At 43.1% G+C, this 21953-nt stretch overlaps 1 protein-coding gene across 2 annotated transcripts in view; it reads left to right on the plus strand.

The window, feature by feature from the left end:
* Positions 1-499: 499 nt before the first annotated feature.
* The window catches only part of LOC121577037 (furin), a 199419-nt gene continuing 177965 nt past the window's right edge, over positions 500-21953 (plus strand). For both annotated transcript variants that reach the window (XM_041890736.2, XM_041890737.2), the window contains exon 1: positions 500-1455. The gene's annotated coding sequence lies outside the window, so the exon portion shown is untranslated. The remainder of the gene's footprint in view (positions 1456-21953) is intronic.

The following is a 21953-nucleotide window of genomic DNA, read 5'->3' on the forward strand; positions in this document are numbered from 1 at the left end:
CCATTTTTTGCCAACCTTTACTGCCACCTGTCATATTCAACAGGTGTTGCGCATTCGTCAATTCATCAGTTATTCTGCGCTCTGGCACACTCAAACGAGAGTGCTCTAAAATCGGAGTAGATATCCTAAATTAATTTACGAACGCACGCTCAATTGTCATGGCGACGTTGTCTAGCTAAACTATTGCATAGAAAACGTCATCGGGTCTAATGGTCATCTCGCGAAGAACTGCGCATGTGCTCCTATAAAAGTCAGTTTGTCACTTTCACGAGGTTGGAGTAATAACATGTTCAACTACTTAAGTCATTGGCTGGAATCTAGGTTGTGCCTTTTTAGATTCGAGAAAATTAACAACTAAGGAATAATTGTTCACTCGACTTCTCAAACCCCGGACTGGTCTGTTTCGCAAGCGTTCCCGGAAGTCTCGCGATGTTGTGCCTCTGGGTTTAGAAACTATGTGATCTAACGGTGACGTAGAGCTGGGGAGTGTGGATTTACTTCCTGGGATTTGTGGCTTGTTATGTCGCGTTCATGTGGTAGTCGGAACTAGGAAAGTCGGAAATATCCGATTAACTAATTATTTGAACGCGGCACGTGATTAACTACAACCAGTTAGCAAGTCGGAAATATCAAAGTTTCTTAGCTCTAACTAGTACTTGAACGCGGCACGGTTCCTAGCCAAGTGGGCGAAGATATCTGTTTCTCGTATAAAGGAATGTATGACCTTTTTAGAATTTTACAACATGCTTTGACTATATTAGTTTGTTCGAATAAAGCAGTATGCATGTCACGGAACTTTGTTGAACGGCTAACGTTACATGGGGGGGTTGAAGTCCTAGCTAGCTAACTAGCTAGTTAATGTACTCGGGCTGAGGCTAGCTGAAACGACCACCATGAGAGACAACGAGAAGACGTGGAAAGTTTACTCCGAACCAAAGATAGCAGAGGTGTGACAATATTGCAGTACCACGATACACCGTGGGACTTGGTGTCTGGGTATGTCACATGAGTAACTCCACAGAGTTCCGAGCCACGCCTCGAGAGGAGAGAGCTGTCAACCAGGCAGCTGAGACTCATGACGTGGTCCTTTCATCCGACAGAATGTGCAAATGTCATAGCCAACGTGTGTTGTTTTGCTCTTTGAGGAAAGAGGTTGGAGTTGGCGGGATCCTGCTGTGGGTAGTGTCTTGGCGGGTTGGGAGGGAACGAATTAATGGGAGGCATAGGGTAGCCTAACATAAGCGGCAAGAGCGCATTCTCTTCCAGTGTCTGATAGCGCTGTCGATACTTCACTTCCCAATTTGGAGCTAGGACTCGGGAGGAAGGCGAACATTGGTGCTATTGCTACACAGGACCAGCTAGCTGTCTGATGCTATGTTTAATTTGATAAAATGAAACCAGCCCTACGAAGCTTGCTTATTGAAGTGCAGGTCCTCATCAAAGAGATAGCTCGTGGTAAGATCTTGGCATAATGTCAGATTTATTTGTGTGTAGTGTAACACATTTACTTGCCTTCAACATAGTCGATTGTGTGTGTGTGTTTATTTGTTCCTTCATTTTATTATTTTTCCTATATAAATGCCAAAATCAGTTTTGTATGATCTGTTTTGCACAAAGATTGCTATTTCTTATTGCTATGTTATTGGCATTTTGAGTAGCCTACGCCATTGATAATAAGATCAGGAGTTACAGAGTGAGCTGAAATAATATGGCTTGTCTGGAGTTAAGTATCAAAGAAACAAATGCAGGCCTGTATGACAACCTTATAGGACAGTCAGTTTTTGTTCTAAAACAGAACTTTCTGTGACCCAGCTAATCCATCCTCGGTCTATTGTATATCTGATCATTCATGCCCTTAGGAATCTCAGCAGGGTAAAACCAAGGTCATACATTACTGTAGAATGCAACACAAAGTGAAGTGTGGCGGAGTTGTACTGTACATGTGCAGAGCTTTCCCGAAAGGATTAACGCTGCATGACACGATTTGCTGTTTTTAAAGTAGATGTTTTGGCTAATCATCAGGTCCAATGTCTTAGCCTTTTAGTTTACATTCAGGAGCTGTTGTTTTGTTTACCTGTGAACTTCTCCTCTGACTGGCTGACTCTGGGTGTAACTGTTGAACACATTGACTGGACGGTTTCTAGAGTGACCTGAATTCTATTGAAATTACACTCACTTGGGAATGGCCTTTATTTAGGTGACACAGATCTGTAGGGAGGGCCTAGATGTTTTGTTCATTGGTTCTAAGGAGGTATTGAGTCACTGTCAGGGTGATATAATGGTAAGGCTGACGTACAACCCTCCTGAGGAATCCATTGACCCAGGCTCTATCAGTGGACTAATGCACCATACAGTACTATGGGCTGGTGCTTGTCAGTGGCTGGCAGCTTTCACTCTCTCTCTTTGTGTGTTCCTTAGTAGAACCAGCCATGAGCTGAGTCGGACTGAAAATGAAGAGGAAATTCAGCAACTCTTCAAGGACAAATAAAGTTCACTTCAAAAATGTTTCCTCTGTGAGTTTAAAACTAAACACTTCCGTTGTCCTTCAAGAGTTGCTGCATTATTCCTTCCTTTTCAGTTTGCTCCTCTGTACAAAGTGAGCTGAGCTCAGAGAGAGAGTAGACAGTGATACCTAGTCAATGCAGCCTCAGTGACTCACCTTTACACAGCAGGTCCACACACTCAAGATGAGAGCTGAGGTCACTGCCTGCCATGTGGAGGCCTCCAGGTGTGTGTGTGTGTTTGTGTGTCTCCCACTGCTGTGATGATTATTGTTCCACTATCTAGGCATTGTGTGTCTAGAGAGGATGTGTGGTGGTATGCTCTGTTTCACTCCTCTGCGGTTCAGTAGAAACTCCTGGAATATAAGCCTTTCTAAGAATCAGTCGGCCAGAGCTTGGATGTAGGTCTCAAAACTGCAACCAAAACACTCACATTTGTGACCCTTTGACTTGGCAGTGCGACACCCATTTTTTATTGGTCGCTAGGGTGGCAGTGAAATTGTTTTGTAGCGGGTCATGTTAGTTTTTGGTTCACAATTAGCTTATTTTTTTATTATCAATATTTATTCAAACAGCAATGAGTATGCAACAATGGGTATGTAGACCAAGTATTCAAAAAGTTTGGTCCGAAGTCTTGGTTGAATCTTTGTGATGCGCAATTCAGTTATCATGCACTGTTTGAATGAACATTTCTAAAGGCTTTCCCCCAAAAACCTTCCCAATTAAATGTTGACTGCAAAGTAGGCCTACCTAGCAGAATGATATCATGATGATTTGTACCAATCGCGGAGCATTTGTTTAGCAAACTCTGTCATCACATGTAGCCTACACTGCACATTGTACAGTTTTGGGGGGGGGGTTGTTCCCAGACCTCAAGTGGTCTCCTGATGTGATTTAAGCATTGTTGAGGACTTAGAACATCCAATTTTTGTAGTTTTTCTATTAAAGAAAGTGTGATTTTGAGAGTGAAAACCTGAAAAAAATAAGAAAACGGAAACCTGGAAAATGGAATTGACCAAAACATAAGACTGATTTTATAGGGCCCTGGGTCAATGACGTGACGTGTCCAAAGCATATTTACAATATTATAAAAATATACATTTTTATAAGAATATGCATTTTTATAAGCACTGCATTTTTATAAGCACTGCATTATAAGACTTAACTTTCCCCTATTTATCGGCTTATAAGAGTATTCATTATGAATAATGGGAATTTAGGGAGCTATAGAACTCTCCACAACGAAAATCAATATGTAAAAAAAACAATACAAATCAAATAAACTCCTCTGGCATAATTGTGAGGGTATCTGTATTGATAAATTAAAATAATTGTGAGGATCCTAAACTTTATTACATTTTTATGCTTGAAAGACTTTTGTCCTTACATTGGGATTTCATTCAATGTAATTCAGTATAACAGACATTCAGGAGCCATTTCAGACCATACTTCTTTGCGATATTCACATGACAGGATATTGCACCAGAAAGAAGATTCAGAAGGACCCCCACACAGTGCAGAAAGGTCAGTAAGTCTCTCCTAAAATGTTGATAATTTCACCTTTTTGGTCACTGGTGCACTATGATACAAAATCCTGTGTCATACGGTACAACTCTTAAAAAAACACTTATAATGTTTTATTTTAAAGTGGCATAGTTGATGTGAAAGATAACATAAAAAGCTGTAGATCAAGGTCATGGTGTTTTCATAGTTGGATTGGCCTGTAGAATAAGTTAAAACTGTTTTTTGTCATTTGGAGTGACTATTTGTAAGTCGCTCTGGATAAGAGCGTCTGCTAAATGACGTAAATGTAAATGTAAATGAGTGACGATTATGTCATTCGTTACTTCGCATGACACATATATAGTTTTTGTGTTTTTACGACTATTCTTAAGCTTTTAGGGAATGTAGTGTATATGTGTATGTTTTATTGATAACATATTTATTAATTTATTTTTATGTGTTAAGGTATATTTTGTCTATCTATTACATTGTGAACAACAAAAGTAATGACAACATGGTCATTATTATTTGGTTTTTGTGAAGTCACCTATTCAAGTCATAAGCACTTAATTATTATCATAATGTTTTATTAATGCTTTATCAGTACAGTTTTGATGTTGAGGGAATATCTGTCCTTTATAGATGCCTCTATCCAACAAAGAGAGGGCTGCACGGTTCAGGGCCCGGAAGAACTCAGATCCTCTTGTTAGGGAAGAGAGGCATCTGAGCAGGAAAGCAAGTTATTATAGTGGTCATGCAGTTAAGTGACAAGTGCAGTTCAGTAACCAGCAAACCTGAATTAAGACTAAGTTCAATTAGGTTCACACGCATTTGCAGTGGGCTAGATCTTGTAGGTAATCAATGGAATCTATGAGTGTCAGACTAAGCTGTGTGCGACTACTCAAAAGGTGGTTTACAATAGCATTTAGGAAATATTAATGTAATGGAAGTCATTTTGACTATAGCCTGCACTATATTTCTGTAATTACTGTATATTCGTCTCGTGTTTAGCTACCGCAGATGTAAGGAGGATGGGCACATAAACCATCGCCCAGTTAAGGAGATGATGACCACTGCAGCTGAAAAGAGAAGGGATAAATGGAGGAAAAACCAGAGGAGTCGGAAGAAAAATTTAGGCAGATGCATGCTGTGATGAACATCACTCCAGTGTCCATGGATGGTGACCATCTTGAGGAGCACCCTGGGCAATCTACAAGTTCAATAGCAGCACCCACCTCAGCCCTCAACTCAGCCCTCAACTCCACAGCAAAGCCAACCACCTTCACAGCACCCACCTGGGAAGCCACCAACAGAGTAGGAACAACCACTTGCTTCATCAACCCCAGAGAAATGTGATGTAGAGAAGATATCCAGGTGATGCACGCAGTTGGGTAAAGAAAAGGCACAGTTGAAGCAACAAATGATCAGACTTAAAATGCAACTAATAAAATACCAAATACCAAACTTGCACTGTCAAAAAGAAAATGTGAGAAAATGAGAGAATATGCAAAGAATGGAAAAAGAGAACGCTGAGTGAGAAATACAAGCAAGAGGGAGAAAGAAACTGGCAACAGAGAAGAAGGCAAAGGTCACTCAATTCCTGTGTAGGGATGAAAATAGCAGACTTCTGCCTGGGAAGAAAGACACTGTAACGAAGCACAAAGAGAAAGTTCAGAGACAAGTCCTTTTCAAAGTTATTATAGTGAGGTAGAACTAGCTCTGCCTGAAGTGAACACCACATGGCAGCAATAGGAAAGAGAGAAGACCAGCAATGAAGAAAATATGTGAAAAAAACAAAGACAGGCACATGGCAGGATCTGAACAGAATCCTGAATCAAAAACTCAACCTACTCACCAATCACCATTTCATCTGGCTTTATCAAGTTGAGAAGTGCCGAAATCTTAAGGAAAACATCGGTGACAATGAGGTAGTTCTTCACATGGACTTCTCAGAAAACTATGCATGTAAATTGCACACAGAGGTTCAGGCTTTCCATTTTGGAGGAAGCAGAAAGCAGGCCACCATACATACTAGTGTGGTGTACACATTTCAGGGGTACCAGTCATACGCTACATTATCAGATAGCCTTCGTCACGATGAAAGAGCCGTGTGGGCACACCTGGAGCCTATTTTGGAGGAAGTGAAGGGGCAAAATCCCTCTAACTACTCTTCACTTCATGAGTGGCGGTCCTGTCACACAGTACAGGAACAAAAATAAACGTTTAGCTATTCAGCACACTTCCATTTCTTTGGGGATTCAAAGAAGTAACATGGAACTTCTCAGAGAAGGGGCACGGTAAGGGGCTCCTGATGAAGTCGGTGGAGCAGTCAAATGTAGTGCTGATGACATGGTGAAAATGGGAGCAGATATCCAGACCCCAAAATATATGTACAGCAAACTACAGGAGAACACAAGCTCAAGCATAAAGTACTTTTGGATATCTGAAGTCGACGTGTGTAGATATGACGATGCAGTACCGAGTCAGTTGCAAGTGGTTAAAGGCACCATGAAAAGACATCAGATTGCCTCACAAACACCTGGGAAGATAAGTCACAGAGAGCTGTCCTGCTTCTGCAGCCACAGAGAGAGACATTGTTACTGCAACAGTCCAAATGAGGGGGACTTCAATCAAGAAGGATCTGAGGAGCCTACCACCACAAGCTGAAAGGCAACACTGCAGCCTGCACACACAAAAAACACCGGATTTAGTTGGGAAGTTTGTTATTGTGATGTATGATGACCAACCTTTCGTCGGCCAAGTCCTTGATCTGGTGGGGAATGAAATTGAGGTGAACTGCATGAGACAAACTTTGTGAAAGAACTCAATCATGTGGCCAGAAACAAGTGATGTGATCCTTTACTACATATCTGACGTGAAAGCAGTCATATCAGAGCCATCCACCAATCGCAGCTTAAAACTATGCAGCCGGGATTGGGAACAATTCATAGAGATGTGGTAACTCAAAGGCTGCACCTAAAATGGGGAGAGTTCACCACAGATTGGGTATTTTGTAGCTTAACTTAAAGTGATGGTTGCAAGGTCATGTAACAGAAGTTAAATGTGAAGAGAAAATATAAAGTAAAACAAATAAGTTATTAATTTAAGTTTTAAACCAACATTCCAAGTGCTTCATTCTATAGCTAGAGGACTCCTGATATCTCCAGGAGTGCTAAGTATAATTTTTGTCTTTATCTGTTGTGGTCTAGTACTGTCTTTTTGCTAGCTAGGGCCATCTACTTTAAGTGCTGCCTGTCTTCCCAGTGGCCTACTTGGTGTGTGAACTGCTGACTGCTCATAACTTGCAGATAGTTGTTGACACATCAACCAGGACCAAGGTGAGGGCAATTTGTGACTTGTTTTGGTAATCAGTGGCTGTATTGGAGGGGGAGCGGTTTTACAGTGAGGGAAAAAAGTATTTGATCCCCTGCTGATTTTGTAAGTTTGCCCACTGACAAAGAAATTATCAGTCTATAATTTTAATGATAGGTTTATTTGAACAGTGAGAGACAGAATAACATTAAAAAAATCCAGAAAAATGCATGTCAAAAATGTTATAAATTGATTTGCATTTTAATGAGGGAAATAAGTATTTGACCCCCTCTCAATCAGAAAGATTTGTGGCTCCCAGGTGTCTTTTATACAGGTAACGAGCTGAGATTAGGAGCACACTCTTAAAGGGAGTGCTCCTAATCTCATCTTGTTACCTGTATAAAAGACACCTGTCCACAGAAGCAATCAATCAATCAGATTCCAAACTCTCCACCATGGCCAAGACCAAAGAGCTCTCCAAGGATGTCAGGGACAAGATTGTAGACCTACACAAGGCTGGAATGGGCTACAAGACCATCGCCAAGCAGCTTGGTGAGAAGGTGACAACAGTTGGTGCGATTATTCACAAATGGAAGAAACACAAAAGAACTGTCAATCTCCCTCGGCCTGGGGCTCCATGCAAGATCTCACCTTGTGGAGTTGCAATGATCATGAGAACGGTGAGGAATCAGCCCAGAACTACACGGGAGGATCTTGTCAATGATCTCAAGGCAGCTGGGACCATAGTCACCAAGAAAACAATTGGTAACGCACTACGCCGTGAAGGACCCGAAATCCTTCAGCGCCCGCAAGGTCCCCCTGCTCAAGAAAACACATATACATGCCCGTCTGAAGTTTGCCAATGAACATCTGAATGATTCAGAGGAGAACTGGGTGAAAGTGTTGTGGTCAGATGAGACCAAAATGGAGCTCTTTGGCATCAACTCAACTCGCCGTGTTTGGAGGAGGAGGAATGCTGCCTATGACCCCAAGAACACCATCCCCACCGTCAAACATGGAGGTGGAAACATTATGCTTTGGGGGTGTTTTTCTGCTAAGGGGACAGGACAACTTCACCGCATCAAAGGGACGATGGACGGGGCCATGTACCATCAAATCTTGGGTGAGAACCTCCTTCCCTCAGCCAGGGCATTGAAAATGGGTTGTGGATGGTTATTCCAGCATGACAATGACCCAAAACACACGGCCAAGGCAACAAAGGAGTGGCTCAAGAAGAAGCACATTAAGGTCCTGGAGTGGCCTAGCCAGTCTCCAGACCTTAATCCCATAGAAAATCTGTGCAGGGAGCTGAAGGTTCGAGTTGCCAAACGTCAGCCTTGAAATCTTAATGACTTGGAGAAGATCTGCAAAGGGGAATGGGACAAAATCCCTCCTGAGATGTGTGCAAACCTGGTGGCCAACTACAAGAAACGTCTGACCTCTGTGATTGCCAACAAGGGTTTTGCCACCAAGTACTAAGTCATGTTTTGCAGAGGGGTCAAATACTTATTTCCCTCATTAAAATGCAAATCAATTTATAACATTTTTGACATGCGTTTTTCTGGATTTTATTGTTGTTATTCTGTCTCTCACTGTTAAAATAAACCTACCATTAAAATTATAGACTGATCATTTCTTTGTCAGTGGGCAAACGTACAAAATCAGCAGGGGATCAAATACTTTTTTCCCTCACTGTACCTCTCCTAGGCAATCAGCATTTAGTACAGGGAAGTGTGCTCTCCATCTCTGCTAGGCAATTAGCAATTAGTGTTAGCTCTTCAGTCTCCCCTGGTTTCTCAGCGGCAGCTGTAAGTGGCGGTCGTGTCCGTGCCGGTTTTGTCGCAAAACTAAGACGTCGCCGAGAGGGGAAAGCACACCACTCTCTCACTTGAGTATCTTACCTAGTTATTTACAGATTATCAAATGTTGCTCTTTTGTAGCCTTGTCAACTATGCGTGTGTTTTCTATACCTGTTCACATCTCTCCCTGTAGGCTTTACAGACATTCCCCACCCCTTGGCTGCAACCCTTCTAATTTAGTGTACTCTGTGTTCACAAACCATGTGGAATTCCGGGTCTCTGGCAGCATTTAGAACTGCCGATCTGCGGTCAAGAACGCAGAATTCATCTCAGCCTATGCTGCCCTTCAGTCCCTTGTCGTTTGGCCCTGACGGAGATATGGATCACCCCAGAGAACACTGCTACTCCAGCTGCTCTTTCTTCATCTGACTGTTTTCTCTCATAGTCCGAGAGTATCTGGTCATCGCGGTGGTGGCACAGGTCTACTCATTTCTCCTAAGTGGGAATTTTATATTTTATCCCTCTCTCACCTGTCCATCTCCTCATTTGAATTCCATGCTGTCACTTGTCCACTCAAGCTTAACATTATTGTCATCTATCGCCCACCAGATGCCCTTGGAGAGTTCCTCAATGAGCTTGACACCTTGATAAGCTCATTTCCTGACAATGACTCACCGCTCTTCGTACTTGACGACTTCAACCTCCCGACGCCTGCCTTCGATTTAATTTCTTTCCAACACTTGAGCGTGCTGTCTCTGATCAACTTTCTCGTTATTTCTCTCAGAACGATCTTCTTGACCCTATCCAGTAAGGCTTCAAGACGGGTCACTTAACCGAGACTGCTCTTCTCTGTGTCATGGAGGCTCTCCGCACTGCCAAAGCTGACTCTCCTATGTTCTCATCCTCCTAGATCTATCCACTGCCTTTGACACTGTGAACCATCAGATCCTCCTCTCCATCCTCTCAGGGCTGGGCGTCTCAGGCTATGCACACTCTTGAATTGCATCCTACCTGGCAGGCCGCTCCTACCAGGTGACATGGAGAGGATCTGTGTCTGCACCACGTACTCTCACTACTGGTGTCCCCCAGGGCTCGGTTCTAGGCCCTCTCTATACACCAAGTCACTCGGCTCTGTCATATCCTCACATGGTCTCTCCTATTATTGCTATGCGGATGACACTCGGCTACCTTTTTCCTACCCCCTTCTGACACCCAGGTGGCGACACTCATCTCTGCGTGCCTGGCAGATATCTCAACTTGGATGTCGGCCCACCAACCTCGACAAGACGGAACTGCTCTTACTCCCAGGAAAGGCCTTCCCGCTCAAAGATGTCTCCATCACTGTTGACAACTCCACAGTGTCGCCCTCCCAGAGTGCAAAGAACCTTGGCGAGACCCTGGACAACACCCTGTCATTCTCTGCCAACATCAAAGCAGTGACCCGCTCCTGCAGGTTCATGCTCTACAACATCCGTAGAGTACGACCCTACCTCACACAGGAAGTGGCGCAGGTCCTAATCCAGGCACTTGTCCTCATCCCGTCTGGACTACAGCAACTCGCTGTTGGCTGGGCTCCCCGCTTGCTATCAACCCCCTGCAACTTATCCAGAACGCAGCAGCCCGCCTGGTTTTCAACCTTCCCAAGTTCTCTCATGTCATCCTGCTCCTCCGCACACTCCACTGGCTTCCAGTCTAAGCTCGCATCCACTACAAGACCATGGTGCCTACCTACGGAACAGCAAGAGAAACTGCCCCTCCCTACCTTCAAGCTATGCTCAAACCCTACACCCCAACCCGAGCACTCAGTACTGCCACCTCAGGTCTCTTGGCCCTCCCACCCCTACGGGAGGGCAGCTCCCACTCAGCCTAGTCCAAGCTCTTCTCTGTCCCTTCTAGCTCTGACTACTGATAGCTACGTTATTGATGAAAAATGTCCCACCTAGCTATCTTAAGATGAATGCACTAACTGTAAGTCGCTCTGGATAGGAGCGTCTGCTAAATGATTAAAATGTAAATAAACAGGGACCGATTCATTCTTTCATAGCATCCTCAGTCTTGTCAGTTGGATAAGACACCAACCAGTATTTTGTTAATTTGATTTTCAATCCAAGTTCATCACAAATGTTATACTTTTCAATGTTTCAAAATGAATTGATCTTGACTTCATGTCGTATATGAATTAGAGTTGTGATATGCCTTTTCCATATGCCTTTTCTCTATTTACCTTACAATAAAAAAAGCTGATTAAAACTGATTTCCAGTGCCTCATTTTATATTTAGCAGGTAATAAGTACATATTTGTTGCTGAGAAAGTCTGTTAGGATCATCCAATGTATAATCTCACTGTATGTCATTCGGTATAACGATGCCACAGTCAGACGGCGTAACGCAGGTTTTTCACGTCATATTACATAATATTTTTTTTTCAAGTTGAGGATACAATAACAATCTTTACTCCTTTACAGAAAAGCATTTTAGAAATTGTCCAGCTTTTTTCACTTTTGAGCGTGACATTTTGGGTGCTAAAATCAACAAATGAGCGCATCTTAGTAGAAAAGCCTAAATGTAAGATATTAATTATGATGTAATTTTGATTTTCAAAGGAGTACATGTTTGTTGAGAATCAAACTATTACTATCTATAAACAGCTGAATGCTAATACTGGTAAATAATCAAAAACGTTGAAAATCCATTATCGTTACACCGAATGACATTATTCATGGGTAAAATAATATGATTCAAAATTAAAATGTATGGATTGAATTCTCGGTGACTAAAACTTGTTTATATATATAGTACTGGTCAAAAGTTTGGACACCTACTCATTCCAGGGTTTGTCTTTATTTTTACTATTTTCTACATTGTAGAATAATAGTGAAGACATCAAAACTATGAAATAACACACATGGAATCATGTAGTAACCAAAAAAGTGTTAAACAAATCAAAATATATTTGAGATTCTTCAAAGTAACCACCCTTTTCCTTGACAGCTTTGCACACTCTTGGCATTCTCTAAACCAGCTTCATGAGGTAGTCACCTGGAATGCATTTGAATTAACAGGTGTGCCTTGTTAACAGTTCATTTGTGGAATTCCTTTCTTTCTTAATGCGTTTGAGCCAATCAGTTGTGTTTTGACAAGGTCAGGGTGGTATACAGAAATAGCCCTATTTGGTAAAGGACCCAAGTCCATATTATGGCAAGAACTGCTCAAATAAGCAAAGAGAAACGACAGTCAATCATTACTTTAAGACATGACGGTCAGTCAATCCATAAAATGTTTGCAGTCGCAAAAATCATCAAGCGCTATGATGAAACTGGCTCTCATGAAGACCAACACAGGAATGGAAGACCCAGAGTTACCTCTGCTGCAGAGGATAAGTTCATTAGAGTTACCAGCCTCAGAAATTGCAGCCCAAATAAATGCTTCACAGAATTCAAGTAACAGACACATCTCAACATCAACTGTTCAGAGGAGACTGCGTGAATCAGGCCTTTATGGTTGGATTGCTGCAAAGAAACCACTACTAAAGGACACCAATAAGAAGAAGATACTTGCTTGGGCCAAGAAACACGAGCAATGGACATTAGACCGGTGGAGGCTGTGTAAGGGCTATTTGACCAAGAAGGAGAGTGATGGAGTGCTGCATCAGATGACCTGGCTTCCACAATCACCGACCTCAACCCAATTGAGATAGTTTGGGATGAGTTGGACTGCAGAGTGAAGGAAAAGCAGCCAACAAGTGCTCAGCATATGTGGGAACTCCTTCAAGACTGTTGGAAAAGCATTCCTCATGAAGCTGGTTGAGAGAATGCCAAGAGTGTGCAAAGCTGTCATCAAGGCAAAGGGTGGCTATTTTGAAGAATCTCAAATCTAAAATATATTTTGATTTGTTTAACCCTTATTTAGTTACTACATGATTCCATATGTGTTATTTCATAGTTTTTTCATAGTTGTAGAAAATAGTAAAAATAAAGAATAACCCTGGAATGAGTAGGTGTGTCCAAACTTATGACTGGTACTGTATATATGTGTGTGTATATATATATATATACAGTATACACACACAGTATACACACACACACAACACTAATGAAGTTAGAAATAACTTGAATTAGCATTTTTTTACACATTTAAATGTTTTCCCATTTTGAAATCGTTATTCGTCATTGACCCACCCTACAACTGTAGAGTGACTGTTCAAAATCGCTAACAATAACACACCTTTTGAGATTGCGCAAAGGTTTCTTTTTTTCCCTCCAAACAATCAATGTAAATATGGTAGTGTCAAGTCAAAATGTAATTATTTGTGTATGGAAGGTATAGGCTACTTGCTCAGCCAGAAAATATAAGATACAATTTAAATGATGTGCGCATCATCCACTTTCCCGGGCCAGTATTCTTTGCATTCGGGACAGTAGTTTTTCTGTAGCATTGAAGGTCCCCAAGAACACAGTGGCCTCCATCATTCTAAAATGGAAGACATTTGGAACCACCAAGACTCTTCCTAGAGCTGGCCGCCCGGCCAAACTGAACAATTGGGGGAGAAGGGCCTTGGTCAGGGAGGTGACCAAAAACCCAATGGTCACTCTGACAGCGCTCCAGAGTTCCTCTGTGAAGATGGGAGAACCTTCCAGATTGACAACCATCTCTGCAGCACTCCACCAATCAGGCCTTTATGGTAGAGTGGCCAGACGGATGCCACTCCTCAGTAAAAGGCACTTGACAACCCGCTTGGAGTTTGCCAAAAGGCACCTAAAGGACTCTCAGACCGTGAGAAACAAGATTCTCTGGTCTGATGAAACCAAGATTGAACTCTTTGGCCTGAATGCCAAGCGTCACATCTGGAGGAAACCTGGCACCATCCCTATGGTGAAGCATGGTGGTGGCAGCATCATGCTGTGGGGATGTTTTTCAGCGGCAGGGACTGGGAGAGTAGTCAGGATCGAGGGAAAGACGAATGGAGCATACTACAGAGAGATCCTTGATGAAAACCTGCTCCAGAGCGCTCAGGACCTGAGACTGGGGCGACGGTTCACCTTCCAACAGGACAACGACCCTAAGCACACAGCCAAGACAACACAGGAGTGGCTTCGGGACAAGTCTCTGAATGTCCTTGAGTGGCCGAGCTAGAGCCCAGACTTGAACCCGATCGAACATCTCTGGAGAGACCTGAAATAGCTGTGCAGTGACGCTCCCCATCCAACCTGACAGTTGAGAGGATCTGCACAGAAGAATGGGAGAAACTCCCCAAATACAGTTGTGCTAAGCTTGTAGCGTCATACCCAAGAAGACTTGAGGCTGTAATCGCTGCCAAAGATTCTTCAACAAAGTACTGAGTAAAGGATCTGAATAAAAAAAATCAAGGGGTCTGAAAACATTCCGAATGCACTGTATACTGTATTTGGACCAGAATTAGGCTCTCCACTACTTATTGCTGCAGTGATGATTCACCATCTTCATCGAATGTATTCATAATTTTGTCGTGTGTCTGTAAATAGCCTGTAAATACCCTGTTTTTTTTGTGCATTTTTTCGTACATATTTCCCTATCAGACTGTTCATCCTTCTACAAAATATACTTTCCTGCAACCTGCCTCACTCAATGTGGAACGGATTCTATTATTGACTTACCTTTTATCTAGAATCTCCAGTTGAAACTAGCTAGCCAGCTAACTAGCTACTTCCTATTAGCCACAGTTAGCGGTATTTCACCCAGAACATTGGATTTTTCTGCCGGAATAATTTATTCACTGGACATTAATCACTGGATCGCAACTAGCTAGCCGCAACCGAATGGATGTTGCTGTTTGGCTAATCACCACTGCCCCCGATGCAAGCACCAGTTAGCCTCGAGCTAGCCTAGAGCCAGGCCCATATCCCGGCTATCTACCTCTCGGTCTACCGGACAGGAGTAGCCAGCTAACTAGCTACTTGCTATTAGCTACCGTTAGCGGTTTTTCACCATTGTCCGTGGCCTGCACCACCTACCAGCCAGCTCTAGCCTGGACTATTATTCGGCCAGTCTGCACTGTCTGCACAGCGCGTTATCGACCCAGAACATATCCGTTTTTCTGCCGGAATCACTGAATCCTGGACCTTTAACTCCGGATTCATCGCTACCAGCTAGCTGCAACAAAATGGACGTTGTGGTTTGGCTAATCATCCTGAGCTAGGCCCATCTCCCGGCTATCTACCTCTCTGTCAACCGGACGGGACCACCTAGTGTTGACACGGAGCCCCGCCGATCCTACACGACTGGTCTGCCGACGAAATCGTCTGATGTGGTTACAACAGGCTTCCCGTTACGACGTCGACCACGAAGATTCCATCTGCTAGCCCCGGCCCGCTAGCACACGCTAGCTGTGGCCTCTTGCTCGCTAGTGCTTTAGCAGCCCCCAAACTACCTCCGAACTATCCTATTGCTGTTCACCAGACTTTATGATAACTCAGCTATACAGCTGATGCCTGCTGGACTGTTCCTTTTTACGGTACCGCATCCTGTTTATGTTTAGCCTCAGCCCAAACTGTGTCGTCATTACCAGCTGTTGTCTTAGCTCTCTCAAATTACACCTGTGATTGCTTTATGCCTCTCTCCCATGTCAATATGGTTTGCTTATTGCTGTTTCGGTTATTTCAAATTGTACTATTTCACTGTAGATCCCCCAGCCCAGCTAAACCTGCCTTAGATAGCTCCTTTGTCCCACCCCCCATACACGCGGAGACCGACTCAATCGGTGCCTCCAATGATGCTATCTCTTTCATTGTTACCCAACGCTTAGGTTTACCTCCACTTTACTCATATCCTTCCATATCCTTGTCTGTACATAATGCCCTGAATCTTTTCTACAACGCCCGGAAATCTGCCCCCTTTATTCTATGTACCCAACGCACTAGAAGACCAGTTCTTAAAGCCTTTAGCTGTATCCTTATTCTAGTCCTCCTCTGTTCCTCTGGTGATGTAGAGGCTAACCCAGGCCCTGCAGCCCTCAGTATCACTCCTACTCCCCAGGCGCTATCATTTGTTGACTTCTGTAATCGCAAAAGCCTTGGTTTCTTGCATGTTAATATCAGAAGTCTCCTTCCTAAGTTTGAGTTATTCACTGCGTTAGCACACTCCGCCAACCCTGATGTTCTAGCAGTGTCTGAATCCTGTCTTAGGAAGGCCACCCAAAATTCTGAAATTTCCATCCCCAACTATAAAATTTTCCGTCTAGATAGAACTGCCAAGGGGGTGGAGTTGCAATCTACTGTAGAGAGAGCCTGCAGAGCTCTATCATACTATCCAGGTCTGTGCCCAAACAGTTTGAGCTTCTACTTCTAAAAATCCACCTTTCCAGAAATAAGTCTCTCACTGTTGCCGCTTGCTACAGACCCCCCTCAGCCCCCAGCTGTGCCCTGGACACCATATGTGAATTGATTGCCCCCCATTTATCCTCAGAGTTCGTACTGCTTGGTGACCTAAATTGGGATATGCTTAACACCCCAGCCATCCTACAATCCAAACTAGATGCCCTCAATCTCACACAAATAATCAACGAACCTACCAGGTACAACCCTAAATCCGTAAACATGGGTACCCTCATAGATATCATCCTGACTAATTTACCCTCTAAATACACCTCCGCTGTCTTCAACCAGGATCTCAGCGATCACTGCCTTATTGCCTGCGTCCGTAACGGGTCCGCGGTCAAACGACCACCCCTCATCACTGTCAAACGCTCCCTAAAACACTTTAGCGAGCAAGCCTTCCTAATTGACCTGGCCCAGGTATCCTGGATGGATATAGATCTCATTCCGTCAGTAGAGGATGCCTGGTTGTTCTTTAAAAGTAATTTCCTCTCAATCTTAAATAAGCATGCCCCATTCAAAAAATACAGAACTAAGAACCGATATAGCCCCTGGTTCTCCTCAGACTTGACTGCCCTTGACCAGCACAAAAACATCCTGTGGCGTACTGCATTAGCATCAAATAGCCCCCGTGATATGCAACTTTTCAGGGAAGTTAGGAACCAATATACACAAGCAGTCAGGAAAGCAAAGGCTAACTTTTTCAAACAGAAATTTGCATCCTGTAGCACTAACTCCAAAAAGTTTTGGGACACTGTAAAGTCCATGGAGAATAAGATCACTTCCTCCTAGCTGCCCACTGCACTGAGGCTAGGAAACACTATCACCACCGATAAATCTACAATAATCGAGAATTTCAACAACCATTTTGCTACGGCTGGCCATGCTTTCCACCTGGCTACCACTACCCCGGCCACCAGCTCTGCACCCTCCGCTGCAACTTGCCCATGCCCCCCCCGCTTCTCCTTCACGCAAATTCAGACAGCTGATGTTCTAAAAGAACTGCAAAATCTGGACCCCTACAAATCAGCTGGGCTAGACAATCTGGACCCTTTCTTTCTAAAACTAGCCGCCGAAATTGTCGCAACCCCTATTACTAGCCTGTTCAACCTCTCTTTCGTAACGTCTGAGATCCCCAGAGATAGGAAAGCTGCCGCGGTCATCCCCCTCTTCAAAGGGGGTGACACTCTAGATCCAAACTGTTACAGACCTATATATCCATCCTGCCCTGCCTTTCGAAAGTATTGAAAGCCAAGTTAACAAACAGATCACCGACCATTTCAAATCCCACCGTACCTTCTCCGCTATGCAATCCGGTTTCCGAGCTGGTCATGGGTGCACTTCAGCCACGCTCAAGGTCCTAAACGATATTATAACCGCGATCGATAATAGACAGTACTGTGCAGCCGTCTTCATTAACCTGGCCAAGGCTTTCGACTCTGTCAACCACTGCATTCTTATTGGCAGACTAAATAGCCTTGGTTTCTCAAATGACTGCCTCGCCTGGTTCACCAACTACTTCTCAGATAGAGTTCAATGTGTCAAATCTGAGGGCCTTTTGTCTGGACCTATGGCAGTCTCTATGGGGGTGCCACAGGGTTCAATTCTTGGGCCGACTCTTTTCTCCGTGTATATCAATGATGTCGCTCTTGCTGCTGGTGACTCTCAGATCCACCTCTACGCAGACGACACCATTTTGTATACATCTGGCCCTTCATTGGACACTGTGTTAACAAACCTCCAAACGAGCTTCAATGCCATACAACACTCCTTTAGTAGCCTCCAACTGCTCTTAAACACTAGTAAAACTAAATGCATGCTCTTCAATCGAACGCTGCTGGCACCCGCCCACCCGACTAGAATCACTACTCTCGACGGGTCTGACCTAGAGTATGTGGACAACTACAAATACCTAGGTGTCTGGTTAGACTGTAAACTCTCCTTCCAGACTCACATTAAGAATCTCCAATCCAAAGTTAAATCTAGAATCGGCTTCCTATTTTGCAACAAAGCGTCCTTCACTCATGCTGCCAAATATGCCCTCGTAAAACTGACTATCCTACCGATCCTTGACTTCGGCGATGTCATTTACAAAATAGCCTCCAACACTCTACTCAGCAAATTGGATGTAGTCTATCACAGTGCCATCCGTTTTGTCTCCAAAGCCCCATACACTACCCACCACTGTGACCTGTACGCTCTTGTTGGCTGGTCCTCACTACATGTTCGTCGTCAATCCCACTGGCTCCAGGCCATCTATAAATCACTGCTAGGCAAATCCCCCCCTTATCTTAGCTCATTGGTCACCATAGCAGCACCCACCCATAGTCTGCGCTCCAGCAGGTATATCTCACTGGTCATCCCCAAAGCCAACACCTCCTTTGGCCACCATTCCTTCCAGTTCTCTGCTGCCAATGACTGGAATGAATTGCAAAAATCTCTGAAGCTGGAGACTCTTATCTCCCTCACTAACTTTAAGCATCAGTTGTCAGAGCACCTTACCGATCACTGCACCTGTACACACCCATCTGAAATTAGCCCACCCAACTACCTCATCCCTATATTGTTATTTATTTTGCTCTTTTGCACCCCAGTATCTCTATTTGCACATAATCTCTTGCACATCTAGCATTCCAGTGTTAATACTAATTGTAATTATTTTGCACTATAGCCTATTTATTGCCTTACCTCCATAACTTGCTACATTTGCACACACTGTATATATATTTTCTGTTGTATTTTTTTGGCTTTATGTTTTTTTACCCCATATGTAACTCTGTGTTGTTGTTTTTATCGCACTGCTTTGCTTTATCTTGGCCAGGTCGCAGTTGTAAATGAGAACTTGTTCTCAACTGGTTTACCTGGTTAAATAAAGGTTAAATAAAAAATAAAATAAAAATAATTAATGTGCAGATAATCTCCAAAAAGCCTAGGCCTACCAGTAGCCTATGCAAATTAGGGAGCCAAATGAACGGTTCCCTCACCGATGCGATTCAGTAGACTACACTGACTGATGAGAAGAGTCACTCACTTTAGCGTCACTGTCTGGCAAGCCCTGACATCCTAGGAAAGGAAACCTAGGAAATCCTTTGGTTTATTTGTCCCAATGCGATACCATGGACATATAACCATATAGGCTATGCTCCACGATTCCACTTGACTGGCTATGTGCAACATGCTAAATAAAATAAATGAATGTGCCAGAAAACAATAATTAGGCTAAGTGGATTTCAACTCATCGTTACCACTTACATTACATGGGACGTGCAAATTAGCAAGCATCATTCTCTCTCCCTCCTTGTAAAGAAATTTGACTGCAACCAACCACAGTGCACACAAATTGTACCGGGGGGCAGGGCAGACAAACTGCGTTTACCTGTCATCACTTGCTTTGTGAGTGACAGGCGCCTATCCTATCAATAGATTGCTAGAAGATGCCAATTGTTCATTCTAGAAGGAGAGGGCTCGACGGACTAGTGAATTGAAACTTTTAAATGGAAAGTAGCCTAGTTAATATGAAGTGGAAAAAGTAGCTGGCTGAAAATTAGTCCGTAAACAGCTGATTAGCCGAAGGCCGGCGCTAATGGAAAACACTGGATGCAATGCTCTCCCGCTCAGTCCTATCCTCTGCCTCTGTTGTCTAAGATAGATAGATCCCCCCAATTAAAGATAAGGAACGTTGTGTCCTTGATGTTTTATGGAATGTTTTTTGACAGATTCAGATTTTAATGGTCACCTCGAGACTGTGGGAAATCAATAGCTGTGTTTTCCCACCTTAAGCCTGATCATGTTACATTGCCTTCATCTTATTGAATAATGTGTGGTCCAGGCAGCGCAGAGCAGACATCGACAGCTAAGAAGACTGCAGGGAATTTCCATCGAAAAGGACCCATGAGCACCAACATGTGGAGTTCATAGGTTCATATCAAATTGGTCAATTAAGGCATAGATACATTTCCATCTTAAAAAGTAGGCATAAGTAAAGGCTTTGATTTCTGGATAAACAGATGGAAAAGGGGTCTTCGAAAACATCTACCGGAAAGTCTTAAAAAGTATCAAAATACATAAAAACCCCGGCCAACTAATAAACACATATTTAGTTTAGGTGACATTTTATAGCTTCTGTAAGTACAAGAAATAATTGCTTTGTGCCTTGTAATTCTGTTACCAAAAACACACATATCTATAAGATATTTTCTAATTGCTCTCCCTCATGAGGGAGGATAATAAAAGTTCACAGAAGTAACAAGTAATGGTAGACCTGCCAATTAGTTATAGTGATTTTACTCATACATTTTATTTTGATTAAAACTCTTAATTGGTAACGGAATTACCAAAAAATCAGTAACGGAATTACTGCAACTGAATTGGCTACAATGGGAAATCATAGTCACAAATCGCAGTTAGTTCACCTGCTACTGTCCTCCCTTCCTCTGGCATACTGTTATGTTTAGCTCATAACTGTTTTCTTTGTCTTTCTGTTGTCTGGTGATCAAACCAAGATTGTTAAAACAGTCCGAGTCTGGACAACCCCTCCCTTTCTCTCTCCTCCTCTCTCTCACTCTCCAGTTAATGTCACCTCTCCCAGCTCTTACTGACACCTACCCATGAGCCTCCTCTTTCCATTTACTGTAACCAGCATCCTCACCCACTGACCAAAGACCGACACCGGACATCCATGGACATTGAAAAGTAGTTGAAATTTGGTCAGTCCAACCTGGCCTTGACGTTAACGTCCACAGAGGGACCAGACTGGACCAAATCTGAACCTATCATAGACTTGTGTTTTACAAGTTTGGATAGCACAGTACAGTACAGTGAGTAGAGCACAGTCGAGCACATTACAATAAAGTACTGTACTGAGTAAAGTACAGTGCAATACAATACAGTAAAGAAAAGTATAGTACAGTATAGGGATGTGCCTCTTTCCCTTTCAAGACGATTCGATACGCATCTAGATACATGGGCTCCGATACGATACAGAAACAATACGTTTTATTTAGAAAAGATTTGGTGCGATTCTGTTTGATTAGACAACGAATTGATGTGATTCGATGCAATACGGTTGCATAAACACATTTATTTTCCATTTAAATTAATATCTGCTGTTGCTGGAGCTCATGAGCTGGGCCTCTGAGCTGGTTCTGTCTGAGCTGACTGTGTGTGTGTGTGTGTGTGTGTATGTATGAAGTATGTCTATGGTGTATGAACAATGTAGGCACCTGATCTGAAATGATTAAGCATCTACCAACCCACTTCCACTATCATGGGGGGCAATGTAGCCTATGTTATTTGTCCCCTACTTTGGTTCTGAAATCACCATCACCCACTAATTAACTTGTCATTTTACAGATTCTGTTTGAGCTAGTAAAATACAGTGAGGGAAAAAAGTATTTGATCCCCTGCTGATTTTGTACGTTTGCCCACTGACAAAGAAATTATCAGTCTATAATTTTAATGGTAGGTTTATTTGAACAGTGAGAGACAGA

Source organism: Coregonus clupeaformis, chromosome 11 (assembly GCF_020615455.1).
Source record: "Coregonus clupeaformis isolate EN_2021a chromosome 11, ASM2061545v1, whole genome shotgun sequence".
In the NCBI taxonomy this organism is placed as follows: Eukaryota; Metazoa; Chordata; class Actinopteri; order Salmoniformes; family Salmonidae; genus Coregonus; species Coregonus clupeaformis.